Source organism: Schistocerca serialis, chromosome 1 (assembly GCF_023864345.2).
Source record: "Schistocerca serialis cubense isolate TAMUIC-IGC-003099 chromosome 1, iqSchSeri2.2, whole genome shotgun sequence".
Lineage (NCBI taxonomy): Eukaryota > Metazoa > Arthropoda > Insecta > Orthoptera > Acrididae > Schistocerca > Schistocerca serialis.
Genome location: NC_064638.1, coordinates 1,067,748,709 through 1,067,758,520, shown reverse-complemented (window position 1 = coordinate 1,067,758,520; position 9,812 = coordinate 1,067,748,709). Strand labels below are relative to the sequence as shown.

At 39.4% G+C, this 9,812-nt stretch overlaps 1 pseudogene; it reads left to right on the top strand.

Moving 5' to 3' along the window:
* Positions 1 to 6,306: 6,306 nt before the first annotated feature.
* Positions 6,307 to 6,424, top strand: LOC126428405 (5S ribosomal RNA; annotated as a pseudogene).
* Positions 6,425 to 9,812: the final 3,388 nt, after the last annotated feature.

Genomic DNA, 9,812 nt, shown 5'->3' with positions numbered 1-9,812 from the left:
AGAGACGTGTAAAATTTTTCCTTTCAGTAAATAATTTAATTAACATGTGAAATCTGCGTCTGGAACCGCAATTAGTAATCTTGATGTCACATTTCTGCTTCTGTAGAAGTTTGCTTTCAATGGCAGCTCGTAGCTAAAATCAGCTGTGGTGCTGCTCCAGAAAATTTTTAGCTATTGTTTTAAAATTCTGTAAAAGGGACCACACACGTATAAACTTGATAAAATCCTAAAATAACGGAGTCAAATATTTCTTACTTACTTTAGCCTACATTATTACGGTGCATGCATGATCTATTCATTTAAAAGGAAATCCATTCTTCTTGTTTTAATTTCTCCAAAAAGATCAATAATTTTGTCCTTGATTTCTGGATAGCATCTGAGGAAATTTTTATCCATTTAAAGCACTGCAAGCTCGTTTAGTATTTCAGAATTTACAGTGAGTTTTACACAAGTGTTTATTCTTTTCAGTGTTTAAAAGCAGTGATCTGTCTTGATGTAGCTATGGAAACTATTATGACGATTTTTATCCGTTTCGTAATTTAATTACGTTTTGTAAATTTTTCAAGATAAATTTCAGCAGCTTGGATAATTTTCACAGTATCAGATATACAATATACTTTCAGTTCGGTTTCAAACTCTTCTTTGTCAATAATGGGATACGCTTCAGCACTCAGTACTATCTCTTCTGTAGGACGTTCATTCTCAAAAGCAGCCTAGCACTTCTTGCTGAACAATATAGGAGCTACTAAGTCTTCAGTGGAAGTACAGGCCGATTATATCAGTACATACACTGTCACACGTACTTAGTTTCTGTTGTGAGCGCCTTTAGAGGATTGCCACAGTAGTTTCCATTTCTTAATTCTAAAATGGCAGTTTTGAATACTGTGGTACACTGGTTAATTTTAAACGTAATAATTTCTCAAGATTGCATTTGGTCGCAAATTATTTAAAAATTAGGCATACCCTTATGAAAAAACTCTAACAAAAACTTGTAATTATTATTATTCAGGTATTTTAAAATTCCTGTTGCTTCTGTAACAGTTTGATCTGCATTTGATGTTCACCTAATTTCAGTAAGGTTGTTTTTTAAGGTCGCAAATTTTCGTGAACTCTGGTTGCGGTCCGTATTTTGAAGTTACGGCTTGTAGAGGATGGAGGGGGATTCTGACATTCCATGTTTCTTGAGAATGGACAAACTTTGCAGTAATCTTGAGAAGAGCATTAGAACAACCAGAGCGTTACAGAAAATATTCTTAGATTTCACGTAATACTTGCTATATTTCTCATTATTAAATTAATATGTGTAACAGTGAATGAAATATGCATTACTATAAACGGCTTTAATTTTTGCTTGGACTCCTGATTATTCTCCCTTTCATAACATTTGCACCATCACATGTCCGAGCTGTCAGTATTTGTCTATCTCCTTCATGGATTATGTCCTATTATTCTGAAATGCGTTTTGATGTGCTATCTGCTGTCTGGTTTTCTGGAGTAAAGAAACACAAAACGCGCAAATACTTCTCTGTTCCGTATTACCTTAGAACAACAACCATTTAACTGTGTTCCTCAACGTAGGACGCCATCAGCCATGACAGCTACGAGGAGGATGGGTTTTGCCGTCTTAATTGAACTTTCAACTGCCTTTTCCATTGTTGTGATTGCCGTTTACGCTACCGTGTGTAATGATGGATCCAGGTTTCATCAACAGTCACAAATCGGCACAAAAAGGCTAGCAGACTAGGTTAAACATCGCCAGACATTATGTTGAATGTTGTGTCGGATGTACTTTTGGACGACTACGACAATCGCGGCACTCAACACGCACACAGCTGAAAGAAGAAGATGAAAAAAAATGGGTTGAAGCGGGACAACAGTCTAATTCTAGACTTTATACTATTCAAGAAATGGTCACGGTTGATCGCAACACGCACAGAATAAAAAATTTGGTAATTTGTGGTAAGGTCTTATGGGACCAAACTGCTGAGGTCATCGGCCCCTAAGCTTACACACTATTTAATCTAACTTGTACCAACTTACGCTATGGACAACACACACACCCATGCCCGAGGGGAGACTCGAACCTCCGACGGGGGGAGCCGTGCGGACCGTGGCAAGACGCCACAGATCGCGCGGTGGAAAAAAAAGAAGAAAAAAAGATTGCATTCCACCAGAACGCTGGGGAAGGCACGGCGGAAGCGACAGTGCTCCCTTTATCTTGCAGCCTTGCGTGCAGCTCCCTGTGTGCACATGCGCACAACAGCCAACCACCATGCCACTGGAACTGAGAAATGTACAGTTTCATACAAAGATTTATATTTTTAATAAACTGGAGGATGGCTACTGACGTTAAGATTACGGATTACATACTGTACAAGTACAAAGAAAGAATTAAAGTTCATCTCACTTTATTAAAAGTTATCGATAATATCAAGTTGTAATGGCGATATTGCACTTCTACAGTGGCTGTACTTGAGCTCACGATTTCTTTGCCTTTTTTTGGATTGTTCTTGTATACTCACTGGTGATCACTCTATTATGTACAAGTGATTTCACTGCTAATGAAACTGTTGTACTGCTAATATTAGTATTGTGGTGTTTACTGATATTTATTTTCCTTAATTGCAGTCAAATAATGGATAATGAAGAAAGCTCTTGAAAGGTAGTATTAATCACACAGTTGTTCTCAATAATGGTATTCATAATTTGCTGTGTGATATTGTTGAAATACATTTAGGTTAAATGAATTCTGCACATATTTGAATTTTCCATGTACCTTTTTCTTGTTATAACATATATGGTTTCACTGTCTGTTAATATGATTATCTGGTTTACTGGCGTTAGAGAACAGATTTTCGGAAAGCTTCTTTTGTTGTCTTCGGAGATATTTATTTTTTATTTCTAACTGGAATCATCTATTAGTAGGAAAAAATTTAAAGGAAGCTTTTTTGTCGCTTAAATATTCTTAAGAACTTACTAACCTTAGATTATGTAAAAAACTGAGTTAATGTGTGTAAAGGAGAATAATGAAGAGATCGTTTGTGGTATGCACGATTATGTATTAAGAGAATGTTGCAAGTTTGATATGGAGTATATTCCATTTTCTGTTAGAAATGATGCTGGTGTAGATGAAAATGAGGTCATTTGTACAACGTTCAAGGTGGAACTGATACAGTGAGAACGAAATATTGTTATATTGAGCAATAAATAATTTCATTGAAGTTGTAAGGAATGTTGTAATGTTGGTAAGGATTATGCAGTTTGATACATAGATATGTAATTGTAGCCTTGCAGCGAAAATATTAATGCCGAATGATGGCTCTGAGCACTATGGGACTCAACTGCTGAGGTCATTAGTCCCCTAGAACTTACTAGTTAAACCTAACTAACCTAAGGACATCACAAACATCCATGCCCGAGGCAGGATTCGAACCTGCGACCGTAGCGGTCTCGCGGTTCCAGACTGCAGCGCCTTTAACCGCACGGCCACTTCGGCCGGCCTTAATGCCGAATGACAAAAATAGTAATACTCAAGTAGAATGATTAATGATTGTAGTAATCGTAAAACAAACTTTAGATGAATTACCCAGTTACAGGTGAGCAGCTTAGTAATTACACAGTGTTACTCAGTTTATGTAAGAGGAAATGTAAGTTTTACAGAACAATGTGTTAGAAATATTTGTTTCAATATTAAGTTACCTTCACTCATTAAGCTGTTATGTAACTTCGTACTGTTAACAACTGAGAGATGCCAAACCCATGTGGCTTGTTCTCTCTCATTCTTTTTCTTTAATTCCCCTCTCAGGCGGTGTTGATGGGAAGGTGATTGGGTATCAAGGTCTTTAATTACTCTTTGCATGAATTAAATCAGGTTATGGGTCATACTTCATTTTCCATATTTTTCTGGGTCTGCGGATGGTATTTTGTGTGGGAGAGGCACGTAGACAGAGGACCTGTGTGCGGATGCCTCCACAGAGTTCCAAGAAGATCTAACCTGGATGACAATGGCAGCGGTCGTGGGTGGACTATTTCACAGGCATTCTTGGCAGCTGGTCACCACCGGCTTTCTCTAGCAGGGATGAAAAGCAACGAGACTAGCGTAGGCCGCTGAAAGCCAGCAAGGCTTAGGTTCACGATCGAGCGAGTGTAGAAACTGCCACCTCGACTGAGCTAGGGCGGTCGTGCCTTGTATAGATACCTTCTTAGAATCACAACATGCTGGCAATGGGGTGTCCGCCAAGCCTGCACCTCAGGTATGCATTGTATTTTACTATGTTGGTTACTCTTCCTACGCCATGGTCTTCCCACGCGCGCTTTAAAAGAGCAAGCTGACTGGTAGACATTCGACGACGCTTGCTGACGTAAGAAGGCGCCGTTAGTTTTTGGGCGGCAAACCTCTCAATTGGAGTACGGTTTTTCACGGTGTTCTGGAGAGATGGTTCGCTTACGGATGGTTGGCGCTGAGATCCTCAACCTGTCACTACTGGCTGCAGTGCGGTTTGTTGGGATCGGTGCATCTTACTCTTTTTGAGTTTGTTTAGAGTATTTTTCTCGAGGACTCTATTCTGGGCAGCCGGAGAGAGAAGAGCCGGAGTAGAAACCGGACATTCAATCGAGTTGTTTTCACTGTCTCGATAGTCTTGGCAGAGTTTTGAAAGTCTTTATCCGGACTGCTAGTCAGCATAAATCGGTTTCGATGTCGAGACTTATGGGAACATCGTCCATGGTAGCAGCTCGTAGGGGAAGTCAGCGGTTCTCATTGCAACCTACAGTGCATCCCACAGCTGATAGCTGACTGCGCACGAAACGAGCTTGGCTATTATGGTTAAGCATTTGGCATTTCTGGCTCAGTCAGTTATTCCTGACACCCTCAGCATCACGCCTCCCCGCACTGTGACCATAGCCGATTTAATTTTTATGTAGGATGCTGCAGATGAGTTCTGTACTCGATCACTGTTCCCCAAGTTAGCGAATTAGCAATATGTTGAGATAAGCAGCCCACTAGTACTAGAGGGAAGGGAACTACAATCGCTTGATAGGCTCCCACTTCGACTTTGCCAACTAGTTATTCATGGATACTTGTTCTACCTATTATGTGTTTGAATAGCTGCGCATTGTCATAATATTTGAAGAACGGATTTATTTGTTCTTCAAATGAATAAATCTCATTGTGATAATAAATTCCGGTAATTATAGAACCTCATTATAACATCCTGCATTTAATCACACTTTTTGGGGTGAGATTACCCATCATACTCTAAATTACTTAAAGAGGTCAACCCAAGGATTGCTATTAAAAACAGAGCCAAATAAATTCTTTTGCATTCAGATATTCTTGCGCGGAATAGGGAGAGTGACAGTTCTTGGGGAGGTGGGGGGAGGGGGGTGGGGGGGGGGGTGGTCTGTATCTTTACAATGTTGAGATACAGGTTTTACACAAATCAGGGGCTAGTTTCACCTCGCCACATTGAACCCTTTCTCAGTTTATGCCATTATATCTTGGAATTCATTTGTCATGGTATAGGAAATCTTAGGATTTGTATTTACTAGATATATGTGACGGTCATTCCAGGTCTCTAATCCGGTATTCATTTAGTGCGTTGCGGAAACCCACCTAAAAACCACATCCTTACTGGCCAGCACACCGACCGGTCGTCGTTAATCCGCCAAGGCCGGCGTACCTCCCCGTTCCAGGTCGGATGGATATGGCATAGGTTAAGTCCGGGAAAGTTGGACCAGTTTTCTTTTACTGCATAAAACTTGTTTTTTCTCCACATTTTTTACTTCTAGCAGCATGTTCGTATAGAGCATCATCTAAACTTAAGAACAATATATTACTGAGGCACTGCCACTTAAATAAAACAGATACAATAAAATGAAAACATACATCAGTCGTCCATCTCACTCATAAGTGTACTGTGAACCAGTGTGCTGTGAGAGATGGTCCATATGAAATAGCTACACATGAAGAAAGAGTCAGTTAAAATTGCATATTTTTATTTGAAATATGTGGTAATGATACAGGATTATACTATCCAATATTTTATCAGTTTATTATAAATCTTGATTGGACATTGGCTTTTCTAAAGAGTTTTTTGTTTTGTTCAAGCATTAGCCTGTTTTTGTCTAAACACAGCAATTACACTTATTAGCAATTGTTGAACAACATCACGCGACCATCGTGAACAGGAAACACACTGAATGCAATCGTCATTTTTCTTAGTTTCGTAATAGACTTCACCCCACTCAAAACATTCATCTTCATTGTATTCATCAAAGCTATTTTCGTATTTTTCTACACTGGCTGGCAACGGCCTTACCACAGTGGATACACCAGTTCCCGTCAGATCACCAAAGTTAAGCACTGTCGGGCGTGGCCGGCACTTGGATGGATGACCATCCAGGCCGCCATGCGCTGTTGCCATTTTTCGGGGTGCACTCAGCCTCGTGATGTCAATTGAGGAACTACTCGACTGAACAGTAGCGGCTCCAGTCAAAGAAAACCATCGTAACGACCGGGAGAGCAGTGTGCTGACCACACACCCCTCCTATCTGCATCTTCAGCTAAGGGTGACACGGCGGTCGGATGATCCCGATGGGCCACTTTTGACCTGAAGACGGAGTGCTACAATGACTGCGTCTGATGAACACAATAGAACTATTTGCAGAATTTTTATTTTTTAGCGTCTTCAGTTTGTTTTTCTGTTCGCTAGTATTTCCGTATGGTGATCTTTTCGTTCCTTTTTTTCTGTTTCTTTCCTTATCCTTCTTTTCTTTACAGTTTCAATATTTTCAGCAGAGTTTAGCCCTCTGGGTGTAGTTGCTGCCTTCCTCTTACAATTCATGGTTTTATAAGTAGAAGAAGAACTTCCAGAAGTTTTGTCTGTATTGGCTTAGGAGCAGTCAGTTTTGAGGTGGTAATCTTCGAAATTTCGGGTTTGGTAAGAGTGGAGTCCGAAGTTGTGTCTGTGAAGAAGTTTGACTAGAGCAGATAATTTTGCTCTTCTGGTGTGCTTGGGATCGCTAGGTCTTTTGACAAGTTTTGAACTGGTTAGTTGGCCTGTGTGTGAGATTCTGCTTTTCCATTTGTTGGAACAAAGCATCATAGTTTGGGACTGCGACCACCTTATGTACGATTATCCCACAAGCCTTGAAGTTAAGTTGAATAGTGCTCCATCTCTCACACATTAAAACAGTTCTACGGTATATTGATAATTTTCACTTATGGACCGTCTGACAGCAACTGAATAAAACACAATTTTAGTGCCATACGCGTTTCGCCTTTATTTTCTGCAAGGCATCATCAGTGGCCTGGAATATGTGCATATGTTAGCTATTTTATTTACATTTTTGTCACTGTGCCTATAGGTTATAAACAGTTCTGGTGGTTGGTATTTCCTATTAAGTAGTAATGTTTTGAACTGTACTTAGAGGTTGCGTAGACAGTTTCTTACATATTACGATCCTGTTGCATTTTTGGTGTTGTTCTTCTTCCTATGAGCGCCAATTTGCTGTTTTTCCCGCATTCCACAGCACTATGCACTGAACGCTTGTTTTAATGTAATGTTTTGGTTTCTGTTGCCAACTGTCAAATGTTTTTGCCAAAGATCGAATATTACTGCCAATCTTATGAGTGTAACTATTGAAGTATCTGTGGTATGTTCGTGTATGCATTTGTGTGTGCGTTTGTGTATGTGTGTGTGTGTGTGTGTGTGTGTGTGTGTGTGTGTGTGTGTGTGTGTGTGTGTGTGAGTGTTTTTTGGTGTCGTATTAATTTAATTTTATTGTATTTATTTATTTATTTTTGTTTTTGTCCTGTGTATGTGTGTGTGTGTGTGTGTTTTGGTGTGATATATATTTTTTTGTGCTGTGTGTGTGTGTCTGTCTGTATTTTGGTGTTATGTAATTTTTTTTTTTTTTTTTTTTTTTTGGGAGGGGTGCTGTGTGTGTGTGTGTGTGTGTGTGTGTGTGTGTGTGTGTGTGTGTGTGTGTGTCTGTCTGTCTGTCTGTATTTTGGCGTTTTTTATATATATATATATATATTTATGTTATCATTTCCTTTATTAAGTGTAGTAGGGAGCCTGTGCTGATGTGTGTTTGTTCATTTATCACATGTTTGTTTGCCGCCGGCCGCGGTGGTCTCGCGGTTCTAGGCGCGCAGTCCGGAACCGTGCGACTGCTACGGTCGCAAGTTCGAGTCCTGCCTCGGGCATGGATGTGTGTTAGTTAGGTTTAAGTAGTTCTAAGTTCTAGGGGACTGATGACCACAGCAGTTGAGTCCCATAGTGCTCAGAGCCATTTGAACCACATGTTTGTTTTCTGCTATGGCTTTCTGGATGTGGAAGTTTTCTTGCATTTGTATAAGATGTTTGTCATGGTTGCTTATTCTCATTATTTTCATTTCTTGTTCCATGTTTGTACGATGATGGTTGTAGTGTTTTAAATGCTCTGCAAATGTGGAATGGTTTGTTTCATACTTCCAACATCTGATATGTTCTTTGTATCTTGTTTCAAAATCCCTGCATGTCATGCCTATGTATACTGCATCACAACTTTGACATTCAAGTTTATATATTCCTGATTGTTGGAATTTGTCCCTCTTGGTAGCTGGCTGGCTTAGGTGTGATTGAATTGTTTGCCCAGGTTTATATGCTATTTTGAAGCCCTGTCTCTTCAGGATGTTTGCAACTCTGTGTGTTAGTTTATGTGTGTAGGTCATGGTGTACCATCTGGTTCTTTTCTGTGTGGTGTTGTCATTGTGTGTGTTTGCTGAGTGTGTTTGTAAGTTTTCAGCTTGTGAGCTCTTTTGTATTGTGGAAATGTTGTGTTTGTTTTTTATTTGTGTTTTTATTTTTTGATTGAGCCTGTGTACCACATGTGTGTCATACCCGTTGTTCCTAGCTATTTGTATGATCGTGTTCATTTCTTGTTCATAGTTTCTCTTGCTGAGTGGGATTCTGTTTAATCTATGTAACATGTGTCTTAGTGCTGCAAGTTTCTGGCTTTGGGGGTGGTTGGATGTGGAATGTATTATTGTGTCCGTGGCTGTTGGTTTTCTAAAGATGTTAAATGTATGTTTTCCATTTTCTTTTTTAATTTTAATGTCAAGAAAATTTATTTGATTTTCTTTTTCTTTTTCAAGTGTGAATTTTATGTTCTTATGAGCTTTGTTTATTTCTGAATGGAGTTCATCTATTTTTACACTTGGCTCGTCTACCAGACAAATAATGTCATCCACGTATCTGTACCAATATATGATTTTGAAACACACACACACATACACAAACGCACACACAAATGCATACACGGACACTCATAAGGTTGGCAATAATATTCGATCTTTGGCAAAAACATCTGACAGTTGGCAACAGAAACCAAAACATTGCATTAAAACAAGCGTTCAGTGCATAGTGCTGTGGAATGCGGGAAAAACAGCAAATTGGCGCTCATAGGAAGAAGAACAACACCAAAAATGCAACAGGAGCGTAATATGTAAGAAACTGTCTACGCAACCCGTAAGTTCAAAACATTACTACTTCATAGGAAATACCAACCACCAGAACTGTTTATAACCTATAGGCACAGTGACAAAAATGTAAATAAAATAGCTAACATATGTATATATTCCAGGCCACTAATGATGCCTTGCAGAAAATAAAGGCGAAACGCGTATGGCACTAAAATTGTGTTTTATTCAGTTGCTGTCAGACGGTCCATAAGTGAAAATTGTCAATATACCGTAGTATTACACGCAACTGAGGAGGACAGGACCACAAAAGTTGAAGATTAAAACAGTTGTCCATCTCTCCCCG